Source organism: Gorilla gorilla, chromosome 13, assembly GCF_029281585.2.
Source record: "Gorilla gorilla gorilla isolate KB3781 chromosome 13, NHGRI_mGorGor1-v2.1_pri, whole genome shotgun sequence".
In the NCBI taxonomy this organism is placed as follows: domain Eukaryota; kingdom Metazoa; phylum Chordata; class Mammalia; order Primates; family Hominidae; genus Gorilla; species Gorilla gorilla.
The window spans coordinates 43,269,959-43,281,949 of NC_073237.2; the positions used below are offsets into that span (position 1 = coordinate 43,269,959).

The window sequence follows — 11,991 nt, forward strand, 5'->3', positions numbered from 1 at the left end:
ACCCCGGTGGGGATATCCCGCCCACTGAGGAGAAACAGCATCAGGGACTCAGGTGAAAAAACAGTCTGGCCACTTTTTGGTAGAGCAGCTGTGCTGTGCTGGGGGTCTGCTACCACCCCCAGCACAAAAGAATGGCATTTGCAAGAATGGCTAAGGCTGCTAAACAGCATCAATGGCAACCTACCCTTCCCTTTGGGAGTGCCATCCCAGGGACATTTGAAACTGCTGTCCACTAGAAAACAGTGGTGGAGGTGACTGGAGACCCCAGTGGGGAGATTTCACCCGGTGAAAAGAAACAGGATTTGGGATCAACGTGAATAAGCAGTCTGACTGCTTCTCTGTAGAGCTGCTGGGCTGTGCTGGGTGGCTGCTCCAGTTCCTAGCTGCCTTGGACTCCCTAGAACCCAAAGGCTCCAATAGCTAAGGCTGTGAAACAGTAAAGATGGCAGCCCACCCCCTGCCGCTGGGAGCTCCGTGTCAGGGAGGTGTGAGGGTGCTACCAGTGGCTGGCTAGATTCCCAAGCCAGTGGGTCTTATCCTGAGACAGGCCATGGAAGGTGGGCCTGCCACTTGTCACTGCTCAGCCCCATGAATGAAACCCCTTTCATTGGGGTATGTATAGGGGTCTAGACTCCTGCTTGGCTGGAGTTATAGCTTCTTTTGTGGGGAAGCCTGGGTATCTAAGGCTCCAGGGTACCCATGCATGCTGAGTGGCTGCTCTGCTGAAATCCTACACAGCCCCGCATGTCAGACTGAAGGCCCTGGTAGAGTGAGTTCACTAGGAGATCTCCTGACCTGAGGGTTGCAAAGATTTGTGTGAGAAGCGTGGGTCCCCAAGGCTGCTCACTTACTCACCACTTCCCTGGTTGGGGAGGCTCCCCTGGCTCTGTGTCACTCCTGGGTAGGCAGTCATCCTGCCTTGCTTTACTCTGTTCTCCACTGGTCAAGTTGTTTTCTTGAGTCCCAATGTGTGTACCTGGATGTTTCAGTTGAAGGTGCTGTATGTACTTGCCCCTTCCATTTCTCTACTTGAGAGTGGCACACACTAGCAGCTTCTCGTTGGCCATCTTGGCCAACCCTGAAAGCTATTTTTTTCCAACTAAGAGCCATGCATAGAAGGAATGCCTTCAGAGAACCTGGAGTCCAGGGTTCATCCAGACCCCAGCTCAGCTAGGCCAGCAGCACCCTCATTTCCCAATGGTCCTACTGCTTCCTCTACTCGTGGCCCTGCTGCTTTGCCACTGTGGCCCTGTTGGATCTCTGAGCTGGGAACTGCCTCAGAACCATGGCCTACTTAGCAGGAACACCTTGGCACTTCTGGGCCAAATGTTGACAATCTCCACTTTCTTGTGTCTCAAGGACAGAAGAGACTTCAGGTTCCCCCTGGAGATGTGGATGGCAGCCAGTTGCAGAAGGCCCAGGCCCTGTCTGTCCTCCATGAGATGCTTCAGCAGATCTTCAGCCTCTTCCACACAGAGCGCTCCTCTGCTGCCTGGAACATGACCCTCCTGGACCAGCTCCACACTGGACTTCATCTGCAGTTGGAATGCCTGGAGTCTTGCTTAGGGCAGACAAAAAGAGAGGAAGAATCTGTGGGGGTGACTGGGGCCCTAAACTGGCCTTGAGGATGTACTTTCAGGGAATGCATGGGAATCCAGGGAATCTACCTGAAAGAGAAGAAATACAGTGACTGTGCTTGGGAGGTTTTCCGAATGGAATCATGAAATCCTTGTCTTCATCAACAAACTTGCAAGAAGGACTGAGAAGTAAGGATGAAGACCTGGGTTCATCCTGAAATTATTCTCATTGATTAATCTGCCATATCACACTTGCACATGTGTCTTTGGTCATTTCAATAGGCTCTTATTTCTGCCGTTGTCACAGAATTTATTGAATTAAATTCAGCAAATACCTTGTTAACAATAGTAAGCAAGTATATGTTAAAAACCTTTGGCTCTGGTCTTCAGTTCCTAAGACATGACTGCCCTGATATGCTTTATATACTTACTTATTTCCATTCTTTTTGCAGCTGTTTCATTTATAATATTTAGATATTTTACATATAATAACATATTCATCTTTACATTGTGTTAAAATTTACAAATATATTCATCTTTCCATGTTATTAAATTTGCATTTGTTTTATTCATTAAATTCTCGTTTGTTTTATTCATTAAGGAAAATGTCTGGAAATCTTTTTTCTAAAAACAAAATCCACACCCACATTTTTAACATAATTGAAGGAAGGACAATAAAATATATTTACTCATTTATTCCATTCACATTATATGTATAAGTTAAGTAAGTGGCAGATTGTAGAGTTCCCTTCAAGAAATACAATTGAATAAAGCACTCTCCGTCTTACAGAGAAAGAGATGTAAAAACAGGACTAATGCTTACTTTATTGCAATTCTCTTAAAAGCTTGAAAAAGAAATAAAGGAAAACAATGTTCTCACACCAGAAGTTTTAGATACAAATGATGCCAGGCGGGGAAAACAATGTTAGATGTCCTTCTTAAGGTACTTGGGGTATATGTACAGTTAACCCTTGAACAGCATGGGATTGAACTTTTGAGCTGCATGGGTCCACTTATACAGGTTTTTTTTTTCGAATACAGTTCACCTTCCATATCTATATTTTCTGCATGTAAAACTAAACTGGATAGAAAATACAGCATTCATGGGATGTGAAACTCGCATATATGAAGGGGACTGCAGGACTTGAGTTTTCACAGATTTGGGTATCTGGAGGACAGGTGTGGAGTCTTAGAACCAAAATCCCACAGATACCAAGGGAAACAGTATTTCCAGAGTCTTATTGGCAGCTGGGAAAATGGGTCTAGAATGAACAACAAATGCCATAGGCAAAGGTATTAATTTGGGATTCTTTATTGCATGTCTGGTATTGAGGACATGAGAATGGATATTAGGGAATCTGTCACCTAACATAGTTATAAATTGAGGGAATGATGAGACAGGATCTAAACTTAGTCCTGCAGATCCTCAACAGTCATTGGTAGGGCAGAGAAGGAGAGTCTGTGAAGGGCAAAAAGCACTTAGGAGGAGTGGTCAGTGCAGCTGGAAGGAGAAATAGCAAAGAATGAGGGAGAAACAAGCGAGGGGTAGACAGTGGTGTTTTCAGGGAAGATGAAGGCTGACCTGTCCTAACGGACTCAAAAACAGTTGCCATCAGTGACCTTAGGTGGATCTAGGTTTAGTAAAATGAATGGGACACAAACTTGATGGGAGTGGGTTGAAGAAGAAATACAATAAGGGTATTTGGGTGTTCTATGCATAAAAAATTATGGTGGGAAACTTGTTTGTGGAGTAGGGAAATAAGATGATACTTGTAGAAGAATGTGGGTTAAGATCTTCATGCATATTTTGTTAGTGTTTTCTGAAAATCATTTTCAAAGAATAGATGAATTCGAACAAAATCTTTAAACATTTTTTGTTGATATATAGTTGAGAAACTAAAATTTATGGATTTAAGGTGTACAACATAGTGTTTTGCTTTAATTATGCCTTGTGTAATGATTCTGACAATCAAGTTAATTAACACATCCTTCACCTAACATAGTTATAATATTTTATTGTGCATGGTGAGAACATATAATATCTACTCCCTTAGCAAATTTCAAGTATACAATGCATTATTATTCCATGCTGTACTGAACATCTTTAATATTTAACTTCTTTAACCTATTAATTGTATTTTTTATTTAAAATGTTGCTTATTTATTTGGCTGAAAGGTAATTTATCATTATTCTAATTAATACTACCTGGTAGTAAATTTCAATAGTAACCCATTTACTTGCTAGTTTAAATTCTTTTTTCAATTAAGTTTTACAATTTTGATTTTATTTTACCTGTTATTTCATTTACTCTAGTTTCGATGTTGTTTATTTACATTATTGATTTATTATTTTAGAATTCCTAGTCATTGTCAAAACATTTCCTGCACATTGTAGCCATAATCTTTTGATGGATACTTATTCTTTATTTCATGTGTGTACCAAGCACTAAACAGTTCCTTGTATATTTTTCCAAGCACTGTCTAGAACATAGAGCCACTTGTCTCCTTAAGTCTTTTGATTTACACATATTCAGTTTCTGTTCTTGTAAATATGTTTTTACATTTAATTATGTAATATATTAGAATTTTTTTAATATGCTATGAGAATCCAAATTAATTTTTGTTAGAGTGACAAGCAATTATTGCACAACATTCTATTGCAATTTTATTTTCCTTGTTATTAACAATAGATGCAGCTCTACCATAAATCTCGTTAATTCTGATAATACAACTTTTTCTGGCTTTTTTCTGTATTAATATGGTTGCTAAACTTACAAATTGCTACACTTATATTACTTCTGATATTTTAAAACTCATTTAATTCTTCTGGTTGAGCTACCTAAGTTCAAGAATCCCTTTATACATTTTAATATTATTGCTTGCATTATTTCCTGATTAAATTTAGAGTTGTTCTAAGATAGAGAGCACTGGTTTCATGAAATCATAAACATTTGTGAATCCTAAAATGGCTAATTATATGATATCACCAAGAATGTAAGATAACATAAAAATGAATGAGAGAAACTAGATTAGAGACTTGAGTGTAGGCTGGTATTTAGTGATATGGTTCTATCATGTAGTGTGTACAGGGCAAAAATAGTAACTTTATAGGACAGAAGTCTGGCAAACACCATCTTAACCAAGTGATTAAGTTAACATCAGCAGTAATAAAACATATGTAATAAAAGATATCAATATCATGTACCTTGGATATTGTGTGATGAGACGATCAGAGAAACTCTGTGGTTTTAATCCTTTAAACACACAACCTCAGCATAATCCTGAGTAAACATTAGACAAATCCAAATTGGTGAACAGTCTATGAAATAAGTGACGAATATTCTTCAAAAGTTTCAATGTCATGAAAGCCAAAGAAAGACTGAGCATGTGTTACAGATTGGAGGAGACTGAAGGTATGACAACAATCCAACAATTTGGATTGACAAAAATCAATCCAAATCAAGAATCAGTTTGGACTGATTCTTGAAATAAGATAAAACATCAGTTTTTAAAAATCTGAGGAAATCTTAGTAAAATCTGAATGTTAGTTAGTAATATGGCCCCAATGTTCATTTCTTTGTTTTGATTCATTACACCACGGTCATGTATGTTGTTAACATGAGAAGAAGCTGGGTTAAGGGCATAAGCAAAATGTCTATAGTATCTTTGCAATTCTTTGTAAATCTAAAATTGTTTCAAAGTAAAAAGTTAAAAATGAATAGATTTTCAAGATTCTAGACCTTACCGGTTTAAAATTTGTTTATGTATTTAGTTGATTTAAATCATTCATCAGATTCCTAATTTTTTTCAGAAGACAGAAAATTCTATCTATAATGTAACTGTTGGAAAGATTGTTCCATAGCTATTAGGGTTCCTCCAGTCAGAATGTGCAATCAACCCAGCAGCAAACCCTCTAGCCTACAGCATAAAAGGCATCAACCAGCTGCCAAGTGAGGTGATTCAGTCTTCGGTCATCTCAGTGCTTCTCCTCTAACGCACTGGGCTCTCCTCTCTTCCCCACACCTCTAATTCCTTTAGTGAGCCCCTCTAGATGTGCCCTCCCTGAGCTCTGAGCCTTCATTTGGTTGGTTTAGTTCTGATTTTAGCTCATGCTTCTATCCTGGTGATGACACAAAGGTGTGTGGCAAACAGAAATCTAAAGCCTTGTGGACATTTTCATAAATGGATAGAAATATGTAGGGTTTCAAAGAGTTGCCTATGGATATATTACTGGGGTGAACAAAGTGTTTTGCAAATATATTCAAGTTTATGAAAATACAGTCTTAGGAAGACAAAACTAGGATATATGTGTAAGTAACATGAGGCCCAATTTCATAATAAAACATGTCTGGCATGAGCAAATGAAGCTTCTCGGTGGAGAAGAGGAATAAGAACAGAAGAGAAAGGCCCTCTCATTATTTAGGTAGGGCTCTGCTGGAAAGAAAAATGTGGACCAGAGTCTAGAAATCAGCTCTGGTTCTTATGACATATTACCAGAGTACACCTAAGAGCTGAGTACTCTAAATGGGATTTTCTGGGTTCCAACAGTGGCTCCACAGTTCAATAGCTCCCTGTGCTTAGGTTTGTTCTCTTAAAAATGAGGAAAATAGTAGAATTTATCACTGCCTGCTGTAGCCACAGATGTCTCCAGTGACTTAATGGGAGAGGGCACATAATAGGTGTTCAACGTGTATGCAACATGGGGCTTATTCTTCACTGGGTAAAATGAGGATTGATTTGTAAGTACTAACAACAATCTCTGACTGATAGTAAATATATTCTATAATTTAGCTATTTAGTTCTTTTAATTAACGTTATTTTTGTTATTTAACTCTATTAAGATGGGGGAAGTATTGTTTCCAGTTATCTATTTCCTTACTTCTTGTTAGATATATGACAAGCAAATTATCTATCTGCTTAATTTATTTATATACGAGGGGAGAATTTAGTGCAATTAACATTTAGGACTACCCAGAAAAAAAATACTAGACTCTCAAAAATTTGCCTTCTTGTGTATAAACTCTTCTGAGTTAGCTGATATGACTCCCTTGACTCTGTGAAGACAGGATTCAGCAAATCTGAAAGCCAAAATCTGGACCTGGAATGCTTACTTTTCTTTGAGCCCATGCCCACATCTTATCAACATCTACCATTTTAACCATTTTTAAGTGTACAGTTTAGCAGTATTAAGTAAATTCACATTGCCATGCAACTGATCATCAGTTTTTTGTCTTGGAAAACCAAAACCATACTCATTAAACAACAGCTCTTTATCTCCTCTCCCCTGGACCCCCACCCCTGACAACCATTTTACTTTGTTTCTATGAATTTATCTACTCTAGATAACTCATATGATGGAAATCATACTACATTTGTCTGTTTGTGCCTGGCTTACATTAGGTCCTCACATTGTAGTATATGTCAGAATTATGCTGAATACATTCCATTATCTGTATATACCACATTTTCCTGAATAATATGATAAGTCAGAATAATCACCCATGGTATAAGACTGAATAATATAGTCCATTATATGCTTAATGAAATATATATAAGGCTGAATGATATTCCATTATATGTATATATCACAGTTTGTTTATTCATCCATCAATGGACTCTTGGGTTGCTTCCAACTTTTGGCTATTGTTATGAAGATGGATGTAAAAATGTATCTTTGAATCTCATTTTTAAAAAGTATTCTAGGCCAGGCGCGGTGGCTCATGCCTGTAATCCCAGCACTTTGGGAGGCCGATGTGGGCAGATCACGAGGTCAGGAGATGAAGACCATCCTGGCTAACATGGTGAAACCCCATCTCTACTAAAACCACAAAAAAACTAGCCAGGCATGGTGGCGGACGTCTGTAGTCCCAGCTACTTGGGAGGCTGAGACAGGAGAATGGTGTGAACCTGGGAGGCAGAGCTTGCAGTGAGCCGAGATTGCGCCACTGCACTCCAGCCTGGGCAACAGAGTGATACTCCATCATAAAAACAAAACAAAACAAAAAGGATTCTAAATATATATCCATAAGTGGAATTCCTAGATTATATGGTAATTCTGTTTATAATTTTTTGAGATACCTGTTTTCCATTGTGGCTGTGCTGCACCATTTTACATTTCCACCAACAGTGCACAAGGGTTCCAATTTCTCCACATCTTCACCAACACTTGTTATTTTATTTATTTTGATGGTAGCCACCTTGATAGATGTGAACTCAAATCTCATTTTGACTTTGATTTGCATTTCCCTAATAGTGATGTTGAGGATCTTTTCCTATGTTCCTTAGTTCATTCAGGCTGCTATAATGAAATATCATCAATTAGGTAGTTTATAAATAACATAAATTTATTTCTCACAGTTCTGGAGGGTGGAAAGCCCAAGAATCAAGGTACCAGCAGATTTGGTGTGTGGTTGGGGCCCGTGTCCTATTTCACAATGAGCCACAATGGAATTAATCACATCCCAAAAAGGCGCATGTCCCAACACTATCGCCCTAAGAGTTAGGGTTTCAACATATGAATTTTGGCAGGGCACAAACATTCAGGCCAGAGAAATATGCTTGTTGGCCATTTGTATATCTTTTTTGAATAAATATCTATTCGTATTCCTTACTCAAGTTATATTTTTTTTGTTGAGATATGGGAGTTCCTTCTATATTCTGAATAGGCTATTACTTTTATCAAATACATGATTTGCAAATATTTTCTGCCATTCTGAAGTTTGACCTTTGACTCTTGATTTTATCCTTGAATGCACAGAGATTTTTAATCTTTGTATAGTCCAATTTATCTATTTTTACTGTAGTTACCTGTGTTTTGGTGTGATATCCAAGATTTCATTGCCAAACCCATTGTCTGAGCCTTCCCTGAAGATTTTCTTCTAAAGTTTTTATAGTTTCAGGTCTTATGTTTAAATCTTTGATCTATTTTGAGTTAATTTTAGCATATAGTATAAAGTAAGGATGCAACTTCATTCCTTTGCATGTGTATATACAGTTTTCACAACCTAATTTTTGAAGAGTTGATCTTTAACCATTGTGTAGCCTTGGCACTTTTGTCAAAGTTTCATTTGACCATATACATGAGAGTTTACTTCTGGGCTTTCTATTCTCTCCCATTGGCCTATATGTCCCTCTTTATATTTGTATCATTCCATTTCTATTACTGTAGGCTTGTAATGTGTTTCAAAATCACGTAGGGTAAGGCCTCTAGCTTTGCTTGTCTTTCTGAAGATTGATTCTGGTCCTTCAAGATTCCATAAGAGTTTTAGGACAGATTTTTCTACTTCTGCCAAAAATGCCTTAGTGATTTTGATAGGGCTTGCATTGTATCTGTGTATTGCTTTGGATAGTTTGAATACTATAACAATGATAGGCTTCCCAACCATGAACAGAAATGTCTTTTAATTTCTCTTCCTTAATTTCTTTCAGCAGTGTTTGCTAGTTTTCAAAATATAAATCTTTTTCCACTTTCTTTAAGTTTATTCCTGAGTACTTTATTGTTTTGATGCTATTGCAAATGGGGTTATTTTTTAAGTTTCCTTTTCAGATTTGTCCATTGTTAGCATATAAAAATGCTACTCATTTTTGCATCTTAATTTTGTATTCTACAACTTTGCTGAATTCATTTATTAGTTCTAACAGTTTGTATGTGAGTGCATGTGTGTGTGTGAACTTCAGGTTTTCTACATACACGATCAGGCTATCTGCAAAAAGATAATTTTACTTCTTCCTTTCCAATATGAATGCTTTTTATTTCTTTTTCTTGTTAACTGCTATGGCTAGATCTACATATGTTATGTTGTATAAAAGTGGTAACAATGGCATCCCTACTTGTTCCTGATCTTAGAGGAAAAGCTTTCAGTTTCTCACCATTGAATATAATGTCAATTGTCGGCTTTTCGTACATGGCCTTTATTATGTGGAGGTGACTTTTATTCCAAGTTTGTTAAATGTTTTTATCATGAAAAGATATGGCATTTTGTCTATTTCTTTTGCTGTATCTGTAGAGATTATTATGTATATTTTTCATTCATTTTGTTAATGTGATGTATTGCATTGATTAATTTTCGTATGCTGAAACATTCTTACATCCAAGTAATAAATCCCCCTTGGTCGTGATCTATAATCCTTTTATTGTGCTGTTGAATTTGGTTTACAAGTATTTTAGTGAGGATTTTTGTATCAGTATTTATCAGGGATGTGGATCTGTAGTTTTCTTTTCTTGTAGTGTCCTTGTCGGGCTTTGTTATCAGGAAAATGCTAGTCTCATAAAATCAGTTTGAAACTATTCCTTCCTCTTCAATTTTTTGGAAGATTTTGAGAAAGATTGGTGCTAATTCCCTAAATGTTTGATAGAATTATCCACTGAAGGCATCTGATTATGGTTTTTTATTGTTGTTGTTATTGGGAAGTTTGATGACTGATTCAATCTCCTTACTAGTTATAGGTCTAGTCAGATTTTTTGTTTATTCATGATTTGGTCTTGGTAAGTTGTTTGTTTCTAGGAATTTATATATTTCTTCTAGGTTAATCAATTTGTTGGAGTATAATTGTTCGTAGTAGTCTGTTATAATCCATTTTACTTCTTTTTTTTTTTTTTTTTTTTTTTTTGAGACGAAGTCTTGCTCTGTCGCCCAGGTTGGAGTGCAGTGGCACGATCTTGGCTCACTGCAAGCTCCGCCTCCCGGGTTCAGACCTTTCTCCTGCCACAGCCTCCTGAGTAGCCTCGACTACAGGCGCCCGCCACCACGCCCGGCTAATTTCTTTTTGTATTTTTAGTAGAGATGGGGTTTCACTGTGTTAGCCAGGATGGTCTCGATCTCCTGACATCGTGATCTGCCCGCCTAGGCCTCCCAAAGTGCTGGGATTACAGGCGTGAGCCAGCGCGCCCGGCTGATCCTTTTTAGGTCTATGCCATCAGCTGTTATGTGTCTTGTCTTATTTCTGATTTTTATTTGATTTTTCTCTACTTATTTCTTAATATAGTTAAGGGTTTGTCAATTTTGTTGATCCTTTCAAAAGACTAATGCTTAGTTCCATTGATTTTTTAATTGCTTTTCTATTCTGTATTTTATTAATTTCTACTTTATTCTTTCTTATTTTCTTCCTCTTCCTAGCTATGTGTTTATTTCTTCTTTTTCTAGTTCCTTAATTTGTAGTTAGTCATTGGTTTGAGGTCTTTCTTCTTTTTTAATATAAGCTTTTACAGCTTTCAATTTCCCCTTTAGTTCTGTTTTCACTGCATCACATATGTTTTGGTATGTTGTGTTTTCATTTTCATCTGTCTCAAGATATTTTCTAAGTTCCCCTCTTGTCACTGTTTATTATTATTATTATTATTATTTTACTTTAAGTTCTAGGGTACAAGTGCACAACGGGCAAATTTGTTACATAGGTATACATGTGCCATGTTGGTTTGCTGCACCCATTAATGTGTCATTTACATTAGGTATTTCTCCTCTTACATGTTTATAACATATAGACATACATTTGTTTTCTTTTTGTGCCCATAAATTAAGACGAAAAATCAGACCACTTTTACCTTCTAGGAAAAGTGAAGTGAGAAATATGAATATATTTGTTGTTGTGAATGCCACATAGAACAACTGTATAGTCCATTTAAACATTATATTTATACTCTTTCATTGACACTAACCTGAATATGAAAATGAAACAAATCGAAGTATAGAAAAACAAATTTTCACAGTAAAATACTACATGAAAATTAATATGCAAAAATTCCCAATACAATCTCAAGTGAACAAAGAAAAAATACTCTCTCCCCCAGTATTTCAAAGACTAAGAATAATAACTTGGGCAAAATTGCCCTTTATTCTCAGGGTCTGATACAAAAGATGAGCCCAAAATTCAATACAAATTTGTTGACTGGATCAACTACTAAATTGATGTAGAAAATATACATTTCTGAAATGAAACCTCCTCTATTATGGAAACCCCTGTGCACATTTCACAATGTAGAATATTTTAATTGTTCAATTATACAAAGAATGTAAGTGAATCATTTAAAATAATGAATAATAAAACGTGTTTGGTTATTTTCTAAAATTGATCCATTTCATAATCTCTACCTTTATATAAACAGGCTGATTTTCCACCAGTGTCATCTAAAGATTATCACGTGATTTGAAGCTGAAATTTATAAATGATGGAAAAATGATGTCACAAGTATTTACAGTTCACATACACATTCTCGGGATTTGATCCAGGGAAGGAAAGCTGTAGGATTATTTGGAGGACAGAGGCTATTATTCCCTACTTTTGGGAATAGTAAATTGTCTGATTTCTATAAACTGTGTGAATTGGAGAGTTTGAATTCAGATATGTGACTCTGTATTTGACACCAGGCTAGTTATTTCCTATTATAACAAAGTAGAGGACAGATTAGAGATAAGGT

General features: G+C 36.8%; 1 pseudogene; it reads left to right on the plus strand.

Annotated features, from left to right (window-relative positions):
- The first annotated feature begins 1,197 nt into the window (after window positions 1-1,197).
- LOC101138246 (interferon omega-1-like) lies at window positions 1,198-1,795 on the plus strand (annotated as a pseudogene).
- The last annotated feature ends 10,196 nt before the right edge of the window (window positions 1,796-11,991 follow it).